This window comes from Petromyzon marinus, chromosome 1 (genome assembly GCF_048934315.1).
Source record: "Petromyzon marinus isolate PM22_M1 ecotype Great Lakes invasive population chromosome 1, UKy_Petmar_22M1.pri1.0, whole genome shotgun sequence".
NCBI classification, from domain to species: Eukaryota; Metazoa; Chordata; class Hyperoartia; order Petromyzontiformes; family Petromyzontidae; genus Petromyzon; species Petromyzon marinus.
The window spans coordinates 28,435,361-28,453,180 of NC_133667.1; positions in this window are offsets into that span (position 1 = coordinate 28,435,361).

A 17,820-nucleotide genomic window follows, 5' to 3' on the forward strand; every position below is an offset into this window, starting at 1 on the left:
GGTTGACCTTTGCTGTGTGACCCTCGGTGTCTCTGAGGCTACAGCTGTGTCAGCTGGAGATTCAAGTGCCAGATTTTTTTTTGTAACGTTGCATAATTAACCCCGTGTTTATAGTGTGGACTCATCTCCTAAATGCTGTATCTATGGAGGTTATTCGAATGGGTGATAGGGATTGGAGGTGCAGTGGATGGGGGAAAATGGTAGATGGTTGTGAGGATAAATGTGCTTTGCATGTCCAGAGACTAAACGTAAAGAGAGATATATAGATAATTTGGCACCTGTGTGGAACGTGTCATTTCTCCTGCGGCCACACATTTATGAAGAGTGCAGCAGTGAAAACCAGCACTGGAAAATATTATGCCCTTAAGTAGGCCAATGCAATTATTATTTCAAAGAATTGCCACACATATTCAAATGTTCAGGCCAACAACAGTTGACATGTATTTAATGTGACATTCTGCAATAGCCACCTATAATGGCCTTTAAATTATGATGACATATTTTGGCACACCTTCCATTTGTCTCGAGGTCTGTGGCTGTGTAAGGCTATAAATCTGTTTCTGTGCAGTAGCTGACATTCAGGAGTAGAGCCTTCGAGTCACATTATCTACTTTTTAAGCCGCGGTGGCTGAGGCCACTTAAAGGAGAGGGAATGCAGATATGACAGATTTGTATATGATGTGATGGTTTAATTGGATCAAATGTTCCGGCCAATTTCCGTATTCCGTTTGCTGCATGGGTTTCAAAGGAGCCTCGGTATTTTATTTTTATTGTACAAACTTCCGAAGCGTCAAGATCACCTGTTAAGCATCCACATTAATTAATGTCCACAATTCCAAACACGCTCGTTTGTAAATCTTGACACTGCAACTGTGTTGGTAAAAAAGCCCCACAACAAGACTTTAAATCCTCACACCTTTGCACAGCAATCGAAACAGTTACTGAATCTATTCGTTTTTAAGTTATATTCATGAAGAGAAGACACACCGACTAGAATTTTTATGCTCCACCTTGGCAACGGCGTAAAAATAATTCTCATCGTATTTTTATAGAGGAGGCATAAACCCCCCAATGCGTCGACCGAAAATGCCTCTGCACAGCCAAACGGCCTCTCGCATTAAAAAAGCGGGGCTCATTCCTCTCCCAGCATCTTGAGCATGAGGCTGCCCTCCTCTTAACAGTCGTGGGATTGGAGTAGTGAGCCGTTCATCGCTGCACCGCAGTCAGTTTTTAGAGCAGACAAAGCAGCGCACTCACCGGGGACCATCTGAAAAGCATCGCACCGGCGTAGCGCTGTAGTCACGGTGGCGCAAGTGTTTTTTTTTTCAAACGAGCACTTGCCAAGCTCGCGTCTGATTCCTGACACTCGACAAAGGGTAAAGGGGGAGTTGGCCAAACCACCAACTGTCTCATTCCACAGTCCTTGTGCCTTGCCTCATTCTACTTGACAGCGTTATGTGTCTTGTGACTGCCTGATGGGAAAAAAAAGAGCCACGGTTGGAAAACTTTGGATTTCATTGTGGGTTTTTTGGGTTCTGATCTCTCCCCCAAAAATACAGTTTGTTTGTAGGCATCGCTGTTTTTACCCCCTACTTAATGAGCAGAAGCTGGTCCCCTTTTTTTTTGTACCTTTCGTATGAAAGTAATTGTTCGCGCACCTCGGTAAATCTGCTTCCTGCGCTGTCGCTCATCACGTTGCGCCGGCGCAGCGTCGCAGGGATTATTGTTTTGCTTCGTGAGGAAGACGGCACGTCTCCCCATTGCCCCGTTTGGCACTCCTCTCGCTCTTATACTGGGTCGCAGATGTCGTCCGTTCACTCTTATACCTTTTATTTTTTTTGTCTGAGGTGCGCCGCATTTGCGTGAAGGCCGCACATGGACACGTGTGCTCCCCGCCACAGCAATCCGTCAGAGACGCATGAAGACATCAAGCCACCATCTGTGGTGCCATCACAGGAGAGGCCCTCGCTTTGCCCGTCGCAGCCATGGCCTCGTTAGCGGGGCCGGTGATTAACTCGTTCCAGCTGGAGGGCGATGTGATAAATTATTAGTAAGCAGATTTTCACCGTGTTTTCTCAGATTGGGCCGTCACGGGCCGCCTGTATCGTCCGGGGGCTCATTTATCGGCGCGTGGGTCTGCCGCCGCATCTGTTGCGATTACAGTTAATTTCGAGGCTCGCGCACTGACGGGGCCGTGCGAGTGTAATTTACTGCGCGCGCGAGCGTGCGTTTGGTGGATGCGCTCGCGGGCTGCTCCCAAGTCCCCATCTCGACACGAGAGCGCTGCTGTCAGGCAGCCAATTACGGGTCCGTGGCGACTGGCACATGTCAGCCAACACTTTTTGGACGCCGGGGGCATGCAACGGGAATAATTTTGTGTGTGTGTGTGTGGAGGGAGGGGAGGAAGGATATCGGTTTGATGGCAAATTAGGGTTTGGGTGGCTACTGGATGGGCATGTAGAGAGCTTGGAGCGAGAATCTGCCGGCTCCCAAGGGGTGAATATCTTGCTAGCCCAGGGCTGTGCATGGACAAGCGGAGCTTCATTAATATGGAGATGCTGTGCATGAGATTCATCTCATTATCATCATTTGCCTGCGGTCAGAGCTGAGCTAGTTGCTCCCCCCCCCCATACACACCTGGGCCCGGCAAAAGGCAGCTTCCGTACGTCACACTGAGTCACACAATCGCATGCCACCTGTCCCACCTCAGGAAATAACTCCCAAATGCACCACATAATGTGTCTGCCTACAGTGAAATTGTGGGAAGCCACTAATTTTGTGAATCTTAACAGCAGTTTGGTATTTCGAACTCTGGCACACACAAAAAGCTATAAGCAATGTGCATTGAAATTTGAAATAAATGCTGTGCAGCAGACTGTGTTATATGGCACACTCATTAAGATCTACAACCAAATTATCACCTGCTGCACGGTCATTATACCGAGGGTCTATTGTTTGACACGCAAAGTTTAAAATCCCATGGCAAGGGCTACCTCATTTAATTGAACATTGTACTTCAACTGGAATTCACTGATTATCTTAAAAAGACTGTTGAGAAAAATAATTGGTGACATTTAGCCAATTTTGAGTTTAATAATTACAAAGGGCAATGCAGTTCCAAGCGTAAAATATGTCCTTCAATCCTCACGCATATCGTATACATGAGATTAAACCGAATTAAAATATTTATTGTTCATAAACACAACTGTAAAATATACAATTATCCTTTCTTCCTAAATGATGTATTTGTATGATACACATCATAAGCAAATGCAATGGACCGAAGAAGAAACCTTTTAACTGCTAACTCGTTTTAGCATGGCCTTTCCCACGCATCATTTCCGTGTTTAATTTATTCTTCGCTTAATTTGTTAATTGTTTTATTTTTCTTGTCACCACTTAGCGCTCATTTGTTTGCTGCTTCTGCGGCTCACTAATTGCCGTCCTCGTGTGACTTAACTTATTACAGTTTCCTGGAAACTGTGAATTGCTCACGAAAGCCAAGCACGGTTCCCTGGTTGCGTGTCGCACACTGCGGCTGCTATGCAAGTGTGTGCGTGCGTGCGTGCGCGCGGCACCCTGTACACGCATTTACATAAATTCCCATTCATAAACAAATGTTTACCAACATTCACCGCGTATCCCCGCCAAAGCCTGTCTTGGGATTCAACAGCCTTCCAATGTGCAAGCGAATACACGCGTGTGTCTAGATATATATTATTATTATTTGAAAGTGATATTTCTTTTAAACGCTTTTCTTTTAAGCCTGCGTGATGCACATACGGTTAATAGGAATCTCAACAAGGTTAAATTGTTGTGCATTGTCGACATCACCATATGCCAAAATGCCCCGTAGGTTGCATGTAGTATTGCAATATAATATATTCTCGTTTTCAAAATGATTTACAAGTGTTAATTAATATAGAATGTGTTAATAGTCTGCATAGTTCAATATAAAAATAATACACAACGCTATGAAATAACCAGCTACGGTTGCAATAACGTATGCTGATAAAAACAAAGGTTTAATACCATCGTATCTACAAGTAAATAAACATGTGAATTATATTGTAGGTAGCTTCTCATACGTACAAGTCTTAAAACAACAATGTTCACTTAGAAGATATTGTAAAGACGACAAAAATATAAAACTCCCACAAAAAAAAATCTCTCCATCAAAAATTCTAGGGAGAGTTGCTCGCTGAGTGGCATGACCTTGTAATTTTACATGTACAATACATGATATGGGGCCCTAGAGAGGATAGGGAGGAAAGTCAGGGGCGGTTTCAGAATATGACACGTTGCGAGTAGCAGGATGATGGTAACCAGCCGGCAGTGATAACCTCATCTCTAACCTTAACACTCACTCCGCTGCCATAGGTGCTGGGTTAATGCCACTGGGAGGCGGAGTGGTGAAAAATCCCCCACATCTGGTGTGGCTTGGAAAGTTAATTGAATTATTGATAGTTTTTCACGCACTCAACGCAATGTCTGTCTTCACCTTCACCCTTTCCCTTTGCCCCCACCACCCACCTCCCAACCCCCCTCGCCGCCCTCCCCCTCCAACCCCAACCCACCTCGGTAAAGTTAACCCAGCACCTACACAGCATCCACCCGTGGAGATTATCATCAACTTAGAAACACTGGCATTGCCCGAGACTTGTTCAAAAAATGATCCTCACATTTACGAGAATGAAAGGTGGCATAAATTACGCACACCCCGATATCAACGTCGCAAACTGTTTTTTGTTTTTGTACAGGTGTCGCGCATCTGTGTCGTTGCGTTGTTAGACGTCGTTGCGTTGTTAGACGTCGTTGCGTTGTTATGCGTCGTTGCGTGAGCCCGTAACGCCTGTTTTCAGCACGGCCTTGCCATCACATTGACGGAGTTCTGCGCCCACGTGAACTCGCGCAGCGCGCTGATGTAACTCGCTTCTGGATTAAGACCGCCACACGGAGGGAAATTAATAAGTAATGCTGGTGGCACTGAAAAAAGTTTCTCTTGCTCACACGGGGTGCAATTTGCATTGAACTCCACGTGTCCGGCTCAATTAAATTCAAAAACCGTACAGGAATCCCTGCCCCCGCGCCCCCCCCTCCCCCCACCCCTCGCAAAACCAATGACTTACATATGAGATGCTCATTAACTCTGCAAGGGTGCTGGCGCACAGGTACAAGCCATTAAATCGCTAACAGTGAGGAGAGGGACCTGATCCGAGTGTGCGTCGTGAATCCAGATTTGCAAGAGGGCTCAGGTTTAATTTGAGAGCGGTGTTTCTACACAAGTATGCGTACTGTATTCTAATTCTTGTTTCCCTGACATTTTCAAAATATCAAGGCGATTTTTTTTTGCGCCATTGTTAATCAAATAGGATGCGCTGGACGGAGCCAGCGCACGCCACGTGCACAGGACAGCGCTCTGCGTGTTCGGCAACATTTGTCAGTGAGCCCGAAGACGAATAGCTGTCACGAACGCTCATCGGTAAGACCGAGCATTTGCGACGGTATTTTCGTTGACAAAATCTACTCGCCCAATATAACAAAGATCCCCCATATAGCCTTAACAGACTGTACGGTGCACGAGGGGGTGGGTGGCCAGCACCACGCCCGACCGCCTTTGTCTCCCCAGTGGCGATGTTTACACACAGCACCAGGTACTTATTTGAGGCTGAGTCAACCTAGGGGAGGCCCAGGACCGGTTCAGATAATCGTCACTGGTGTTGGCCGTGAGCGGGAATCGAACCCGGGTCGCCAGGTTTATAGCGCAGCGCGCTATCGCTCCCCTATATAACACACACAGAAACGCAACCTTATTTGTGTATACATTCAATGTCCAATTATTACAGGAGAAACGAACTTTTGGCGAGGTTCCAGGGATAGATGAGGACTGACCAAGTTGAGTGACCAGACACAGACTAAGGGCCCAGATGAGGAATAATGGACAACCCACAAATGTGGATGTAATTCATCCTGTTTTTTTTAGGGGGGGGGGGGGGGTGTTAGATTATAATATCAATGAGAAATATAGTAAAAACCTACACGAGTCAGCCCAAAATAATTCATTTTGAATCGTAACGTTAGTCATGGAAGCATACGTATGAAATGAATGTTCGCGTAAGATAAATATAACCTAAGTTGGGTGAGATATAGGAGATGGATTTGGAAGTTGTCGAGGTTACACTAACTAGTTCCCAGTAGTGAAATAAGGTAACGTGTTCTGTCGTGAGGAACACAAAACAGCATTACTTCCCAGGCTCAAACAGGTATCAGGTCACCTCTGTTCAGGCATGAGTGTGATTGCATAAAAATGGAATAATGTATTAAAGGGAAAATTACTCTTTTCAAACATTCTCTATTAAAGTGAACATTCAGTAGTTTTACATTGAAGAAACCGCCTGCTATTGTCATGGGCTAGAATGTTTAAACTCTTCATTGTACACAACTAACTTATATTGTGTTATTCAAGTGCTCGTGTTGTTGAAGACAATTTACGCAGGTCAATTAATATAATATCTGCTTTGTGTTGGCAGTTTCTGGAGCACAACCATCGGCAGAAACACGATCCATTGCTGCATCTTGTAGTAGTAGTAATAATGTCACGAGACAAACAGCTGTACAAGATAAAAGCCCATCGCCGAGTTGTTTGTGTTTAAAGACGACTCCGATGGTTTCCGAGACGGGAGAGTGCTTACGATGAGCCTATTACACAGGAAATAAAGAGGCATTAGCGCAGCGAGTGCGGGGCGTTATGCGTGATGCATTGCCACATCGGCACACTTTTCACAGAGTGCGGAGAGCGAGCGAGAGCGAGCGAGAGCGAGAAGCCCCCTTGTCTCCGTTCAAGAGGAATGGTCTCAGGAATGCATCGCTCTCGAGCGCACCTCAAAATCCGCACACAAACGAGACGCACGCCGCCACTTTCGCCGCCATTTCGGCCACGCCATTATATTTTATTGCCATTGTTGTAAAACACACACACACACACACGATGATTTCTAATGGCACTCATAGACCGTCGGTGTGAAACAATGCGCGTGGCACACCATTAATTTAAGATATTTCCATCGCAACAAAAAAATAACACACACACACACACCACCACGAGCAGGTCAACGTGTATAACAATAAAACAAAGAACAATGGATATCCCTTTTGTTAATCATCTGCTGGATGAAGGCCTCCCCAGGCCCGTCTAAATCATGGGGGTTGTTTTCCAAACACTTTAACTCGCTGGTCAATGCGAATTGGTGATGGGACGGCTATTCAGGGCCCGGTTTCAAATCTCATTGGACACTGATGTCAGCCGTGGCCGGGAATTGATCTCAGGTCACGCGGTTCACAGCGCACCGCACTAACCAATGCGTCAACACGTTTCAGCGTAATGCAACGGTGCATTGAAATTCAACGTAGAAAATGTACGTTTCACGTTGCTCAATTTGTGACGAAGTGTACGCGCAGGGACACATTTCTATACGTCTGAGAGTACTGTTTAAAAAAAAAGTGTGTTCAGAACGTCCTATTATGTAGATTAAGCAAACAAGATGCACTCGTGATAATTTTTTTCTCCACGTGACCGGTAAACACAGCACAGTAAACGATCCGATCAAATGTAAGCAATCTAAACAGGTTGTTAATAGGGCATATGATACAAACTAGCGTCGAGACGGCGAATCCCACAGGCCGCCAGGAACGAGCTCGGTGAAGTTCAGCCCTTGACTTTGCTCCCGGGATGAAAGACAAGGACAGTAATTATACCTTATTTACCCGATATCAGTGACGCAGTTCGTGCCAAAACAGCGCCTAATGTAATATTTAGCGAGGCTGCCATCACTTATCTCCGTTACAAATTGAGTGCGGAACATATGGCGGGAGGGGAGCTAATGAGAGCGCGCGTGTCTGGAGGGAGGGACAGGCGCGGCCGCACGCTTCGGCAAATGAGAGGCGGCGAGCCCGGGCGGACGAGCGCACGTGCCGGGGAGGATTGTCTCGGCCCTCGGTGTTGCGGGGTGGGGGGGTGCCCGAGCTATCCGTCCCACAACTCCTCGCTTCTTCCACCCCCCACCACCACCACCACCCCCAAAGATCTACCTGCCTCGCATAATGACAGCCATCCATCTTGCTCAGTGTGGCGTAATCTCGCGGTCGCTTGCTGTGGGGGCCCCTGGCAGCACCCGAAAAAAAAATACAAAATGTGTCCGCGAGGGAAGAAGTTTTCATCGCTCGGGCAGAGTCGGCGTTAATTTTGGAGACGGCGCCGGTGGAGCGGGGAGAATAAATTAGCGGAGATTATAACGGACACGTGCTTTGTTGTGTCGCATGCACGAGACAGATGAAGTGGCCGATCACGATTTCGAATGACTCTTTTGAATGAAATGCATGTGGCGTATACAAACGCGGAAGCGGCGCATCTAGTTTTCAAGCCGCTGAAAATCGAATGATGTTGTTGTTGCCGGCGCGTCTTGTTTTTGAATCACATTGCTGTGGACAAACCAGTTGGAATATAATTTAATTTGGTTATGCCCGTGCGCCATGTGATGACAAACCGTTGAGATGGGTATTTGTCTTCGGTGAATTATTATTGCAAATCAAATCAATTTGCAGCAACATTTTCATCCTACTCACCCTCCTAACCATTGTGACTTCCACGAGCGATTATTTCCCGATGCCCACACCTCCTTCATGAACGGAACATTAAAGACAAGCCACATTGCAATTGTGGTCATGCAACACAAACCTATAGACCATATACGTATCTATGTATGTGTGTTGAACTTCTTTCGCGCCCTACGTAGCCAACCGTGCCAATTAGAGGTGCGGGGAAGGACAATAAACTAAACACAAAGAGCAGTTCTAAAGAAATTAGTTTTCAATATAATTTCAAGTGCATAGCTCCAGTGGCTTCCTAATGTCAGAAGGGAGAGCTTTCCAGACGGCCGCAGAAGTGCATCTGAAAGTGCGCGATGCAGTTTGATGGTTAGCCAAAAGCCGTTGCAAGGATGACCGGAGTTTGCGTGATGGTTTCTGCTCCTTGACGAGATCAGCGAGGTATTGTGGTTCATTTGTGGCAAGAACTTTGTGTGTAATGAGTGCGAACTTATAACCGAAAGCCAATGCAGCTCAATGAGCAATGGGCGGACATGGTCGGACCTTGCAGTACCTCTCACGAAACGTGCCAAAGAGTGTTGTACACACTGCAGCTTAGTATTGTTTTGCCAGACGTCTCATAGAGTAGTGAGTTGCAATAATGGAGCGTTGTCGATACTATTCCACACGCCACCGTGTTGGCTTTGTCACAACTCAATAGTGGTCGAATGTGTCGTAGAGCCCTGATATGAAAATTACAGGGCCTGACTATATACATATACACACACAGTAGTAAACAACTTTACTCTGCACTCATTAGCAGAGGAATAGCAAACTACACAAACGCTCTATTGAAGTTTTCTCGTCGTGGCTAACAGACCTCAAACGTGGGCATTCAGCTCCTGAACCATATTGCCATACGCAAGAATAATTTTTTTCCTTGTTACCCAAAGCTCACTTAGACACTTATCAGATCACACACCACTATCGCATTCCGATTCATACGATCATCTTTCATGTCATATCACAACACTCAAACGTGAGTATTTTTTGTTTTGTTTCACAGCAAAGCAAACCGTTACGTTAGCCGACTCTCTGTGCTGTATTGCATTATATTTCTAAGTTTACTAGGTTTGCTTTCTCATTCATTCGTACCTGACGATGATTGCTTGTGTTGAAATCGAAACGTCGTACGCTGCTATTAAGTTAATTTATCTTTCTTAGTGACTTTACCGAAAGAACCAAAGGGTCATTCCTGCAGTCGCGAAAGCTCCAAATCAATTTTAAAGCGTTATGTCTTGGGCTTCTTCTTTTTTAGCGAGCGACCAGCATCACAAGACAAATGACCGCCCGTTACGTTATCACTTATTTGTTTGTTTGCGACGCCGCAATTCAAACGAACTAATGGGCCACCAGTGGCGAGCGCGCAAGAGAATTGCGCTTGGGTTGGTGGGCCAGGGGTGACCGCCACGCTCGCAGCTGGCTCAGCCGACTCCAGCATCCACTCGTGATGAAGAGGTCCGGGCCTGTGGGCTGGCAGTGATGTATGGAGAGCGAAGGACGCACGGGCGCCTCCTTGCTAGCGCCGCCTCAGCCACGCTCAGCAACTGAGCGGGAAGAAGGGAAGTTAATGGAGCCAGAAGGTTAAGCTTCCCAGTGATTACAGCATACGTGACAGATTCAGCACTAAATCCACGCTCATAAATTACAGTTAAACTTTGCTTTCCCGCAATCACCATCATAACTCAGGCTGGGCTCAGAAACCTGTGCCCGTTGATTGTCATTAAAGAGTTTGTTGCATTCTTTGCTGGTCACCTGTACCAGTGTGGAAATGTGTTACAAAATGAATACACTCCCGTATCTTAAGCTGGACAAATTATGAAGAATAAAATGTGCGCAAATTACCCGTTTGGAATTTACATAGTAATCCGATTAGTACGGTTGGCTACGTATGGTGCGAAGGAAGTTCAATATACATTACCCCCTTTTGCTAAAACTTTTCAGGGGCCCTGTCGAAAAAGACTCGTGAGATGCATTGAGGCTTTCCGAGGTAAATACGCATAGTAGTAGTAGTGCTACTAATAAACTGGATATCATATTCCGAATTGGTTGTGAGTTCAAATTCTGTTTGGGGGTTCATTCAGTCTGTCATCTATCCGGGGTTGACAAAACGAGTACAACTTTATGGGAAAATCGACAATGGTTGTCCAATGGAGAGTGTTACCCCCCCCCCCCCATATTCATAGGAATGTGGAATTTCCATTTCTGGATCGAGGCTGAGATGAGGGAGATGATCGCCGTCCCAGTGTTCATTTTAGGAAGGAACCACTTTGGCTTTTGATATTTCCACTGTCAAGGAAATGCTGAGATGTACAATGTGCGACATCTGTGCGTTGATATTGTGCTGTTATTATGCAGGGTTAAAAGGCAAAAACTACTTTTAAAAATGGTTTGCATTGAAGAAGATACCGACCAGAAATGGAACTGGGGCATTTCAATTTTTTTTTACAATTTTTGCTCAACTGCATGTCTAATTAGATAATGCTGCCGAAATAATGATGTGTGCCGCTGCTTCTAAGTTATTACTTTTATTCTGTAATTAAAAAAACAATAAAACTATGTAAACCACTGTTATTTGTTCTTTCAAAATTTTCATTATATGTTAAAATTTTAATTATATTGTTGGAACTGTAATATAATCTTACATTATTCATGTTTGTAACTTTAAAAAGTAGCATTAAATCTTAACCATATAATTCTAAACCTCCATGATAAAATGGGTGGTGTAATTTTGCAATGTAGTCACGCCACTATCTAAACTGTGTTGCTGATACAGCAAAAAAAAAATGGAACTTGCCGTGACTTTTCTGGACCTCCTTTGTTAACAATGTCCTCAAAAGATTTACAGGAGTCAGTGGGATCTGTGCTATTAATACCAGCTGTTGTGGCCCCGACCCCCCTCTGCTCTGGCCTACCTGCTGCCCTGACCCCCATCCATCATTGGTAGCCTCGGGGGGGGGGGGGGGGCATGAGCTGCGGGGTAGATCTGTGTAGGGGCCTTCCCCGGGGGGGCTGGAGAGAGGCTCGCAGAGTGTATTGGTGGCTCGCTTCTTGGGGTTGGCAAGGGGAGGGGTCCAGGGGATAAGAGGGGGGCATGGGTTCCTGGACCAGCTGCTAACGCACGCACGTCTGCATCAGCACTTGGCACAGCAGGCAGTCCGAACAAGCTACCAGCATCAGCACTTACACATGACAGTGTTCTCAGCACATGAATGTTAAAGCAAAATTGCCGGGACTTTTACTGCCATGCTTTCCATGTGCTTCCTCTGAATGCTGCAGGAGGCCACACACCACATGGGCATCAACCGTACATGTGGGTGTCTTTAAACGATCGCTCCGTACATTTCTTGGGGTGTGATCGGTGGCGGGGCCTCATGGATTGCAATTGAAAGATAACGGTTTTTGACGGCAAAACACAAGCTGATTAATGTGCATTGCATTGTTATGAGGTGGCCTAGTGGTTGAAGTGGGTCGGCTCGCAATCGGAATTTGCGAGTTTAAATCCCGGTTAGGGGCTGACTTTTTGCTCATCATCCATCCAGGGTTGACAAAATCAGTAGCAGCTTTCAGGGGAAGTCAACAGGGCTTGTCCAATGGATCAGCTCACCCCCCTCAATAGGAATGGAGGACTTCCACAACTGGTTCAGGGCTGTAAATGAGAGATGAGTATCGCCTCAATGTTTATTTGAATACAAAATTACTTTTTAACCTTTTTTTACGATTGTTAAGAAAGTATTTTTTTCTTGCAGGGTGGAAGCTTCTAAAAGAGGGTTCTTTCTGCAGGCATCGATTTGGCAAAACAATATCATTGGACGGATTTGAATCAAATTTGTATGCAACATCAGTGCCTTTAGAAGAGGAGATATACTCTGTTTGGACCACATCATTGGACTTGGGCAAACATGTTTTGAGTCAGCTCTGGGCTCGGAAAGTGCAGCTGGAGAATTTTAATAAGACCCATGAATGGGGAAACACGTGTCAGCGGTCAGCTTTGTAGCTCCAAGCATTTTGCAGTTATAACACATTTTAATCCACATCTTCACCTATATTGTATCTGTTTTGGAACCCAGGCAATCTTTTTATGGTTTCCGTTGTCCTGCACGTCTATTAAACAGTGGGCCAATGTTATAGTTTTTAGCATAGGAGTTGGCCTACTAATTGCGGTTGAAAAGTATGCCTGAGTTGGAAAGTCAGATTTACTTTGTTGTGTTTGGCATTGCAGCGCTGAACACCAAGCAGAGAATTTGGCGTCTAAGTGGAGTACAAAAAGTCCAGTTCAGGCAATCTGGACAGTGCGCGACGTACTTTCTGGATCTCCCGACCAGGTGTCGCTGATGGAAACGACTCAAATACAAGTGTCGTAATCATTCATTCTCCATCACTGGAAAACACATGGTGGACAGGTAATGGACAAGATACAGAGTAGACTCAGCTGTGTGCTTAAACTAGACTGAGTTTGTGCTTAGCCCGGTTTGAAATACCCAGACATGGTGACCAAGCCACAGCAACAACAAAAAAGTAGGTTCATTAATCAATTTCGTTTTTGATTCAGGCAAAATATTTTCGTTAGAAGTAGGTCCAATTTCAAGGTCACGCTGGTAAAGGTTAAGGCACAAACAGATGTTTGCACGAGCAACTTAACGACCTTGTGAATGCAAAACGCTGCTCGACATACAATTACAGTATTGCACTATCATCTTTAAAAAGTTATGCCATTATGAGCACAGTATAAATGATTTACAAAGGCTGTGACTTTTTTGTTTCATGCTTTTAAAATTAGTGTGTTATTAAAATATCTGAAATTTTTGCGCAAAATTTTGTTCACAAATGTAGATTGTTGTAAAATTAACATCTTGGTATTTTGGAATAGTATGAGGCATAATGAAGAATAACTAAGGGTGGTGTGAGGAAGAGCAATAACGAAACCATTACTGTTGGGACAGCAAACGTAACGCACAAATGTCGGATACAAAATAAACGACGATGCCATGCAATCTAAATTTCCAAAAACATTTAGTTCTTACGTAGTCCATCTGAGGCATCGAGTCAAACTGCTTCTGCTTTCGCGTCCTGGTCAATCGTCGCACCTTCTCAGCATGAGCCTAAATTCTTGGCGACACCAGCGTGGAAGCGACTGACAGATAATTTCCCGCAAATGCCCTCCGACCCTGCCGCCATCAATCTTGCTGTGCGCCGACTGATTGCCCCGTATTCCACTGTGTGCCACGGAGCTGCCACTCCCGACCAATTCCTATTTACTTTGCCACAGTGCTTCTGCCGCACGTGCTCATTCATAATAATGCTAAATAGTAATAATTATGCTATTCATCTAGGAAATCCTCTGTGAGTCTCAAGACTCGTGTGGATTTTTTTTTTTTTAGGCAGGACCTGCTTGGGATGTTTGTCCAGTCATTTTAGTTTGTGTTGTTTTGAATGTTGCTTGGGGTAAGAGAGGTGATGCAATGGATAGTTTACTACGCTCTGAACCTAGCGACACGAGTTGGATTTCCGACCACAGCTAACGTAAATGGTGAGTAATATCAAAATCGGTCCTGCCTACCTTCCTCCCCCCTCCACTTCAACTCACATGGACACGCGTGTTGGAATATGGCCACACAACCTCAATGACTGACTCAGAATGGCGAGGCCTTCATCCAGCAGTGGGTTCACACCAATGTAGCTCAAATTTATATTAGTGTACACACTTATTATTCCCTATTACTATCATGGTATTGCAACACTGTTACCAATGGCATTTATATGTGGTGAAATAAATATCAAAATCATCATGGCATCGCGAAAAATTGGTCAATTTTAAAATTAAGAATCGTGCCTCAGAGGTCAGATTTTTGAACCTGAATGTGGGCAGCTGCCCATGATTAAAACCGAGTTCTCGGATCGAGTAATTGTATGGTCTCAGGTCAGTCACCAATGACTGCACAAAAACACTCCTCATATAAACTAGATTTTTTACTTTGGCCAATTTCCAGCCCTGAGTATGAAAAGCATCATTATGACTGTTATACCCTGCCTCGGAGTATGGATAAGAGATCACTTGAAATGATTTCTCGGAAGTAGTTCTGATATATCTGCTTCCATCGACATGGTGGGGTTGCTCTTGATCTCTGCATGGATTCTTTATCTCATTAAATGATGCTTTAAAGTACAATCGGGGATACAATCAAGGGGGGAAACAATTACATAACCGTGAGTGACTTGTTTCTTTGAGGGGTATCAGCCCTCAAAGAAAACCTTCATCCCACGGGTCTCAAAAAAATGGACGACAGTGCTTTTGAAGGTGGTGAGTCTATTCGTCGAAAAAAATGTGGGTTTAGCTCAGCACTTTTTTCTTTTCCTTAGGAACATGGGTCCTAGTTCTCTCTCACTGCAGCGTTGATGGTATAGATTGTACTTTAACACTCCCGAGGGGATTCTCTGTGGGGGTGGGGGGTGCTGATTACACACGAGACGTCATCATCAGCTGTTTACAGCTGATAGGCCGCCCAAGTAGTTGCTGGTATATGAGGAGCACAGTTAGTGCTTTTTGGCCATGCACAAGTAGCAACTCGTTTGTTGTACATATTGTCTGGTAGGACGGCTGTCAACACATGACATCCTTCCATGCCATTCCACCTGCATGTGTGCAGAAGAGAGCAGATGCTGGGGGGGGGGGGGGGGGGACAACCTCATTGCACATAATGTGGCACTGTAAAATCTTCCTTAAGCTTGAATTTGCTGCCACTGCACTTAGATGGTTTACGTAATCAGTTTCTTTCATCGGCTGTTGATTTCATTTCTCGGTGTGTGAAATCGCTTGGGACGGGGTTAAACGTAACGATGGCGACGGAGACTTCGATGCGAGTGTTCCACGTTTAGTTATCCGGTCAGGTTCACTTCAATAATTGTCATTCCAAAGATGCAATGTGCATCTTTTGTGGATGTATGCCAAAGTGTATAAATAAGAGCACATGAACACAAATATAAATTTTTAAAAATTTCGTGAGAAGGATTTAACTTTTTTTAAAAGACGTAACTTTTTAATTTACAGTCGCCAGAGTTTAAGCAGCAATGCATATTTTAATGCACGCACATTTTTAGCTTGGCCAATATTTACAACTATTCATCAATGGACAAAATACTTCTAGCCGCTGTTTCGCTCGTGCAGAAATGCAGTTTCTCGGTGGCAATGTTGGTTTACTGCCATTTATTTTGGTTGCCAGTGAAATGTTGGCATGGCATGAATGAAGACCATCCTGTTCTGTATGAGTGTTTACTCAGCGCTGTGACCATCACCTTGCTACGTGTATATGCATGGTAAAACAAATATAAATTACAGCAATGTCGCTTCGAAGTCACAGTGTCTCACTTACACAATTCATGGACACGGGATGCTGCTGAATGTTTAAATAACTTGAACCCATTTAAGTAGACGTCCGATAATTGGAGTAAACACGGTAAGTATATATTTTTTTGTTAAAAGCAGCATTTCTAGGGAAATTCAATAGAGGAAGGGTTAATGATTTTAAACAGTCTGAAGGTCTCTTCTTCCTTTGACCCATCCCCCCCATCAATAATTCAGCCAGTTAAAACTATAATGACCCCATTTGCACATTGTGTCTCCGACACGCAGGAATGTCAGAAGGGAACAATATTCGCCACACGTGATCGTTGCTCGCGCGCAATGTCGGGCGAGAGGAGGAAAATTGCAACAATTTACAAAAAAATAAACTAAAATCAATAAAAACACGCAACGCTTTATCGACTGTTTCCTTTAAGTGTTTCAGTAATGTTTCGTAAATATAACCAGAAGTTAAAATTGCATGTAATTATATTATCATTATCACTTCGATCCGAATATATGCTTTGTTGTTAATAGAGCTCAGAATGTATCTGGAACACAAATGTGATTAAGGGGGTTGCGTAACCTTTCGCACAACCTTGTACACCGACGGAATCACAATTACTGATATCGCAGGATTTTGATTCAAATTTCCGTCTGAATTGTTCTTCACCCCCCCACCCACCCGCCGCCCCAACCCTCTTTCAGACGCTGGTCAGAAGAGACAGCAGAGAGGAAAATAAAGTAAAGACAGGGGACGCAAACCTTTAGCAGGGATTATAAATGAACGGGAGGTTGTGTCATGGCCTCGGCGGACCTCGTGTTTTACCAAAATAGATTGAGTCAGTTGTAGTGGCGGCAGTGAATATTGTTTAACCAAAACGTTGCATTCGAGTGACCAGAATGCTCCTTTTGGAAACAAAGATGGATTGCACCTTCCAGGGACTGTGATTTTCTTCCGCTGTTATCCGCTTTCAAGTCCAAAATGTTTCAGTGTCTCGTAAACACAACCAAAATTGCCAAAGTAATTGTCCCTCTTAGCAATGGGAGACTGCGGCCGACTTCCCTTGTGTGTCTGCAAACACACACCGGCCAGCGATATCAGGTTGAAGGCCATAAAGCGAGAGTTGTCATACACCTCAAAGTATCCCACTGTCAAAAAAGACGGGCAAAATAAAAACAGTACGCTCCTTCTTAGCAACTTTTGTGCACGTTAAATGCCCTTTCGTCAATCCACTGCTGGGTGAGGGTCTCGTCACACGGTGTGAGTGACGGTGATTATTTCACCATGCTGAAACTTCACCGCCCTGGTTAGCGTAGGCGGGATGAAGGTGGGAAACACATACTGGACGGGTTTGCATAATACAATACAACAATTGTATTTTGCTGCACTGCCCCTCGAGTAGAAAAAAAACCGTAGCCCCACGGCAGCCTATAACACCTGTTTATGCATGCTGCCCCCCCCCCACCCAAGTACGTGTTAGCCCTGCCGAGCTTTCGAATGTCACTCACACAGGCACATTCGAGGTGATTCGGTCATTTAAATGTACGTTGGATTTGAGTCTTTCATATACGTTTTTAAAATGTTCACCGGTTAAAAATAGAATTGTTTTCTCAACAGTGAGGTTTCTTTACTAAAGTGGAATTTAAATATTACAAAATAGAAACATACGTGATAGCTATCACATGCAAGGAATACAATCCTTCACACCGGGGGCCTGCTTTTATTAAACTGTTTAATCACAAGGGGGGCCAAACTTTTTATCCAAGCCTTTAAATATGTACAGTAAATGGGATTTGAAAATAATATTCATGCTAATACAATTCCCAGCAGCTGT